The sequence below is a fragment of the Octodon degus genome, unplaced genomic scaffold (assembly GCF_000260255.1).
Source record: "Octodon degus isolate 3935 unplaced genomic scaffold, OctDeg1.0 scaffold00078, whole genome shotgun sequence".
NCBI classification, from domain to species: domain Eukaryota; kingdom Metazoa; phylum Chordata; class Mammalia; order Rodentia; family Octodontidae; genus Octodon; species Octodon degus.
This window is the reverse complement of record NW_004524654.1, coordinates 198,655-206,495: the sequence shown is the minus strand read 5'-3', so window position 1 is coordinate 206,495 and position 7,841 is coordinate 198,655. Positions and strand designations below refer to the sequence as shown.

The window sequence follows — 7,841 nt, the reverse complement described above, 5'->3', positions numbered from 1 at the left end:
AGGGGATGGGAGAGGGTCCGGCCCACGCTGCACCTGGGCTGTGACTGGTCCCGCCGGCGCAGGTTAGCAGGAAGCTCTCCACACACTCACCGGACCTGGGCTAGGACTGCTCATTCATTATTTATTTAAAGTATACCTTCTTAATGCTTACTATAGGGGGCCCAGCCCTAGCTCAGTTCTTTAAGTGACTGCTTCCACAATGCTGGCAGCCTCAGTTTGCTGTAGTTCGATCCCCACAACACTCCAGCCATGCAAAAATGCCCTGAAGGCATTCAAGGAGCAGAAAAAAAAATTCCTTAATGCTTACTATGTATTAGGGCATATAAGTTCTGGGATTCAGCAATGAGTAATAGAAAGTTCCAGTCTTCACAGAGCTTAGTGTCTACATTTGCCAATCACACACAAAAAAGGATGAGGCCATTGTGAAAAAATAAAGGGTAAGGTAAAGGAGAAGGAAGTGACAATTCAAGGAATTGCTGGGCTGGTGGGAAGGAATTAGAGGTGGTTTAAATTGAGAAGTCATGGGCAGCTTGGCCTCTTGGAGATTCACATAAAGAAACTGAGGTGCTATAGAAGATGTAAAGATCAGAAGAAAGGAGATAAGGGAAATCATGATTTCAAAATTGCACTTTCAAGATAACCACAGCTTCAGGACACAGTGTTATTCAAGGCTACAAATGCTTCATTTTTCATTTCAGAATTCTCACTCCCAAACTCTAAAGAGTCCTAAAGCCTACTGTAACACTGCAAATTGGCCTGTGCATTTCCCTCTTTCTTTTGAACCTACAGATTTACAGATTTACCTCAAAGAGATAGCACTATTAATTGGCTCATCTATCTCTAAACTTCACACACACGTATCTAACCTAGCCCACTGTTGTGGTGTGTGTCTGGATGTCCCGCTAAGCCTCATGCAGTCATGAGGGTTGGCTTTTCCTAGGTGGCTGAATCTAGCATTTGTGATTAGTTCATCGTCTAGTGCTGGGACTGATGGCGTGAGTGCTACATCCACCCTGGGGCGGGCAGCCTGCTTACAAAAGAAGGGAGGACAAGAGGCTTACTCCTCCCCTACTGCTCTTGCTGCTTTTGGTGTCTTCTGCTGCCCCAACCACCGAGAAAGCTTGACTTCCTGCCATGTGTCACCCTGCCTTGAAGCCAGCTGATTATGAACTGAACCTCCACAGACTGTGAGCTGAATAAACCTTCCTTCTCTAACTTTAGTTGTCAGACATTTTGTCTCATCAGGGAGAAGAGTAACCAGGACACCCACTAATCATAACCTGGCTAATACTAGGAATATACAACCTGCATGATCTGTCTTGAGGATTCCCAATAATGCGTAAATATCTCTTAGATCCTAAAACTCCTCTCTCAAGTGCTAGCACTCTTGTCTCAGTGTATACTACTTTTTAAAAAAATCTCACATTAGTATATGTTTTGTATTACACAATGATTGTATTCATTGTTGGGAGCTGGTATATGTCCATAACACATCTTATTCCCTTTTTTCATCCCCTTGTCCCTCCATCCCCCTCATCTCTTAATCTCTTTTCCATTTGGAAAAGACCTTCTTAATTCCCAGTATCTTTTATTTTTGTAGTCTTGATTTCTCATATAACATAAATTGTGAAATGTTAAAGCTTGTGTGTGATTTATTTCATTTAATAATATAATTTCAAGATGTACTCACTTTCCTAAAAATGGCTCAAATTCCTTCCTTTTAAAAACCATATTTTCTTTTTCCTACAGTTAGCTATCAGGAATTGTGCTGCTGTAAACGTGAGTGTACATCTATCTTTCTCTGTACTACAATATCTTGAATTCTTTTGGGAAGATACTTTGAAGATGGAGCTAGGTTAAATCAGATTTCCAGTTTTAGTTTTTGAGGCATCTTCATACTGATTTCTATATTTGTTGTATTAGTTTACATTCCCATCAACAATGTAGAAGGGTTCTTTTCTCCCCACAGCCTCTCCAGGGTCATTATTATCTGATTTCTTGATAATAGCTATTTTTTCTGGAATGAAATAGAATCTTGATATTGTTTCACTTGCATTTCTCTAGTGTCTAACACTTCTGAACATTTTTTCATGTATTTATGGGTCATTTGTATTTCTTCTTCTGAGAAATGCCTATTCATTTCAGTTGTTCATGATTTGGAATTTTAATCTTGTGTAGCTGTAGTTTGTTAGTATATTCTAAATATTGATCCTTTGTTCAAGAAATAGCTGGCAACAACTTTTTTTCACATTCTGTAGGTTATTTCTTTGCTCTGTGGATTGTTTCCTTTGCTGTGCTGAAGCTCTTTAATATCATCTCATTTGTTTATTCTTGGTACTGTTTCTTGTGCCTTTAGGATTGAGTTCAGAAAGTCTCTGCCTCCACCCATGTCTTCAAGAGTTTTGCCTATTTTATCTTCCAGTAGATAAAGCATTTTTGTTTTAACATTGAGATCTTTGATCCAGTTTGACTTTAGTACTTGGTGACACATGGATCTAGGCTCAGTCTTCTGCATGCAGATAGCCAATTTTCCCAGCACCGTTTATTCAAGAGGCATCTCTGTGTATTTCTTAACACTATCAGTAAATCTGCCTGTGCTTTTCTGACCTCTGAAATGTTTTTTTTCTGTGACATAAGTCAGTGAATCTACCATCTATCCTGTGGGTGAGGGAAAGCTGAAGTCTCCATCTTCTCCCAGGTATTCTCTTCAGACCTCAGATGGTGATGAAGTCATGCTCCATAGACACGGAAGGCCCTTCCAAGTAGCGGAACTTGCAAAAGCAAAGCCCCTCATGCAGGAGTAATGTGGTGAGATGAAGACTGGCAAGGTGTTAGTTTGGCTGGAGTAATGAGGAAATGTGTCTAGGTGCAAGACACACATGATTACCAAGGACCTCGTAGACTTGAGTAAAAAATAAATTTTTTCCCCTAAATGTAAGAGAAGTGTGCTGGACCATTTAAATCAGAGATTGCCTTGGCTATAAATTAGTGTTTAAAGTTGAACCCTCAGCCCATTGCAATGAGGATAGTCAGGAGTGTAGAGAACAAGCCAAGTTCAGAAGCTGGAGACCAGCCACAGAACTATGACTTGCTTTACTTTCTGGAAGACTTCCAGTGTATTGGATTCTTCACTCAAGTTTCCATATTCATAATTGTTAAGACTCTTGGTTCATCAAATATTCCATTTTAATAGCATTTTTCTTGTTTCTTAGACACAATATCTTCTTTCATCTTTCACAAGTTATTACTTTTTGAGGTTTTCTTTTCACTGAATTGCTCCAATTCTAAGTATGTTTTACTTAATTGATTTTTTTAATGTTTTTAGTTTGAGTGATTAAAAGCATACACTCAAGCCAGATTTCCTGGTTAGAATAACAGCTTCTGAGCTTACTAACTGTGTGATCTCAGGTAAGTTACTTAATGTTGCTATGCCCTAGTTTCTTCATTTTTTTTAATAGGGGTAATAATTGTATAATAATTGATGCTCACGATATTGAAATAAATAAGTATATATAAAGTGCTTAGAACAGTGCCCCCATTCTACTTCAAATTAACTCAATTTTTTCTATTTGTTTTTGTCTATCTGTTAGATTCAGTGCTTTCCCTAAATTCCTGAGAATTTTTGAGCTTTCATTCACACCTAAGAATGGAGCACTAAGAGGCTGACTTAGAGCTTTGGGAGTAGCAACAGCTTGCTTGTCTTGGTTACTTTTCTCTCATTGCTGGGACAAAATACACAACACTCAAAATTAAGGAGGAAAGGTTTATTTAACTCACATTTGTGGAGGTTTCATCCCATAACCAGCTGGCTCAAAGGCAGAGTGGGCACATGGCAGAGGGCAGCAGTTCATGGTGGTGGAAAACAGCAAAGAGCAAAAGGTGGAGCAGTGGCAACAATATCAACCAAGGCAGAAAGCAAGCCTCTCTGCCTTCCCTGTACAACATCCAGGCTATCTGCTCCAAGGTGGATGTAGTACCCACACCCATAATCCCAGCAGCATTTACAGCCATAATCCCAGCACTGGATAATGAATCAACCCAACCTCTAGAAGTCTGCCCCATGACTGCATGAAGCTTTGAAGGGACAACTAGACACAAACAATAACATTGTTTGCTGTAGTTTGAACTTTAGATCTTTGACTGGTCTATTCCTTTGAGAATAAGGCATCTTTTTTATTGTGCTGGTCAGATATACAGTGTAAGGTCTTCTAGTTCCCTTTATAGATTCTTGACATTCAGGTTACAAGATTCCATATAATCTCCCTATTTTCCAGTGGGACCCTTTCCATCAACTTTAAACCCAAATCTAGGATTGCTCTGTTTAATTTTCTCCAATGGATGGCCTTCTAGCTTTTTCCTGAGTGGGTTGCAGCAGACCTCTGTCTTAGTGAGGATGGCAAAAAGTTTGGAACAAAATCTTTTTCAACAGACTTCCCTTTCATTCTCCTATTTTCAGTCTCATCTTTAGCCTCACTGCCAAAGACACCAAGTCCTACTAATGTTTGTAGGATTACAAGCAAGTCCTCACATTGGCTTGTGAGGACTCAGTGGTGCAAACATAATTATTTCTCAGATTTCCTCACTGACTTTTGGGATTTAGCATTCTTGGACAGTGAAGTCCATTTGCTTTCCAGCTTTCAAATTTTATTGCCATTTTTCATCTCCAGCTTTCATTCTTTTGTTACAAACATCTCTCTACAGATATTTTCATGGGACTTAGGAAATATCAGAGACATGTGTGAATATATGTCTTTTATAACTGAAGACTCAGCTTCTCATTTTAAAAATTTGAAGTTTTAGGTCCAGAAAAGCTGCATAGTTGGTCAAGGACGATACAGAGATGAGATTCGGTTTATAATTTGTAGCCAAATACTCTTCCCATTGTCTCACACTGTGTTATGGCCTCTATTTAGAAATTTCTCCAAAGGCTCATGTAGTCATAGGTAGGGTTTTTCAGAAGTGCCTGTATCTAGTGTGTGATGCTGGGATTAAGAATGTGATGCTAGAATTAATGGTGTGATGCTGGGGTTAGAGATGCCACACCCTGGTTTTGAGTGCTACCTCCCCTAAGGGACTAAAAGGACATAAAGAAGACTGTTGAAATCACATGCTACCTCACTGATTTGTTGTCATCTGCCTGCCTTGCTTTGCCATGACCTGTTTTTCCTCTGTAATGCCCTCCCTCCCCCGAGCCATGACATCCTGCCTTGGCACCAGATGAATATGGACTGAAACGTCTACAAACTGTGAGCCAAAATAAACTTTTTCTTCAACATTAATTGTTGTATATTTTGTCTTAATAACAAGAAAAATGACTAAGACACCCTGTCGCATCCAGCACAGCTCTTGAAATTCCAGAAGGAGGATGTTGGAAGACAAAGAAGTGAAGACAAGAGTCAGAACATTGAGGTCAAGTAGAACCCCTCTCCTGATGGTAGAAAGGGCTGCCCAAGAACTGCAGCATGCTTACTTATACAATCAGAATAAGAGGCTGTCTACAGAGAATTTTAAGGAGTGAGTAAGATCCGGAATATGAAGAACATCTAATCTTCAACCAAACATCATGCCTTGGTGGTTACATGGGGAACAAGAGAAGAGTTGTCTATATTAGCTCAAGGGAAGGCCAACTCACTTTGTGCATCAGCTCCCTGAGCTACATGCACAACTCATGGGGCCCTGCTAGGCATGAGAAGCAGTGAACTTGTCCTAGATAGTGACTGTGTACTTGTAGCCTAGATACAGAGAGCTTCACTCTCAACCATATCTTGGTTCTCAGCAGCGCCAGAAGACCTGCTCTGTTAAAGTTACATGATTTTTTTTTTATTATATCAGTGTACAAGAGCAAAGAATCCACTGGCTCCCAGTGGGCCACTAAAACCCTACATAAGTTACATAATTTTGATTACTTACCTCCAAATCCTCTTCCATGAAACTGCTTTCAGTCCTTGTGCAGCAACTAGACCTTTTTATTTTCCTTCACAGTGGGGTAATTATTGACACAGGTAATGCATTCTAATAAGCTATTTCTCAGAAATACAGCCAAATTGCCTTTTGTAAAAGTACCATGAGGAATATCTCCTCTTGGGAAAAAGAAGAAGGCTAAGAAATTATATGTGTAAACAAAGTAATGCAAACAAAATACAGAGGATGAGTTGGAAGAAATGACAACAGTGTTAACCCAAGTAGGGACAGGATCACTTAAAAACTGCTTAAAAGAAGACAGATGTTTTAATCAGGCAGGACAAGAGAAGTATTTTTCAACCTTTATAGGTTTTGGTTGTGAATTCTAAACTATGAAAGAGAAGAGTTTGATGTAATATATGTCAGAAAGCTTAACTCTAGATTATGTTGCAATTCAGAACAATAGATGCCTGTGCAGTTTGAGGTCCTTATCACTTGTCTTTACATGCTGGCCCAAGGACATCTGGGTGTGACCCTGACCAGCTTGGTTATAGGTACATGATAAACCACAAGGAACCGACTATCCCATGGATCCGGGCCTCATTTAAAGTTGTGTGTTTGATGTATTACATGCAATGTTTTATTTTCCAAGTGCATCAATTTTCCTACAGATGACTTGAATTTTTCCTTCTTTACAACCAATAATATTCCATGATGCATAGATACCATTTGTTCTTTACCTAATCATCTGTTAATGAGTATATGGGCTGCTTCTAGGATTTGCATATTATGAATTATGTTACTATGAACATGCATATGCATGTTTTGCTGTACAATGATGTCTTTTTTAAAGAGAGAAAAAATAAAAAATAAAGCTTTTCAAAATAGGCTTATTGGCTCTTTCTGTCAGCCAGCCAAGGTGTCAAAAGGGAAGAAGGCCAAGGGCAAGAAGGTGGCTATGGCCCCTGCTGTTGTGAAGAAGCAGGAGGCCAAGTAGGTGGTAAATCCCTTGTTTGAGAAGAGACCAAAGAATTTTGGCACTGGACAGGACATCCAGCCCAAGAGAGACCTCAGCCACTTTTTCAAATGGCCCTACAACATCTGGCTGCAGTGACAGAGGGCCATCCTGTACAAGAGGCTGAAGGTGCCCCCTGTGATTAACCAGTTTGGACTGCCAAACAGCTACCCAGCTGCTTAAGCTCTCCCACAAGTACAGATCAGAGACCAAGCAAGAGAAGAAGCAGAGGCTGTTGGCCTGGGCAAAAGAGAAACCTGCTGGCAAAGAGGATATCCCCACTAAGGAGCCACCAGTCCTCAGAGCAAGTGTCAACACTGTCACCACTCTGGTAGAGAACAAGAAGGTTCAGATCATGTGATTGTACATGACATGGACCCCATTGAGCTGGTCGTGTTCCTGCCTGCCCTGCGTCGCAAGATGGGGGTACCTTACTGCATCATCAAAGGGAAGGCCAAGCTGGGATGTTTTGTCCACAGGAAGACCTGTACTACTGTCATCTTCACACAAGTCAACTCAGAAGACAAAGGCGTGCTGGATAAGCTGGTGGAGGCCATCAGGACCAACTACAATGACAGATGTGATGAGATCCACTGTCACTGGGGAGGTAATGTTCTGGGCCCAAAATCTGTGGCTTGTATTGCCAAGCTGGAGAAAGCAAAGGTGAAAGAGCTTGCCACTAAATTGAGCTAAGTGTACTCTTGAGTTTTCTATACATGAAGACAATAAATTGTCCTTAATCCAGTGGGGGAAGAAAAACACAGGCTAATTGGAGAGTGACAATAATTAATGCATTACATATTGTTATCTTCATGGTAGTTATTCAGAGTACAAGATATAGGCATGAAATGTTGTCCAAACTATATTAGGACAAACCTTTATTTTCACTGAACTAAGAGAAATTAACTGTATAACTATCTCAAAT

The 7,841-nt window shown here is 40.1% G+C and overlaps 1 pseudogene; it reads left to right on the top strand.

The window, feature by feature from the left end:
• LOC101588769 overlaps window positions 1–7,609 on the top strand; it is a 9,716-nt pseudogene extending 2,107 nt beyond the window's left edge.
• Window positions 7,610–7,841: the final 232 nt, after the last annotated feature.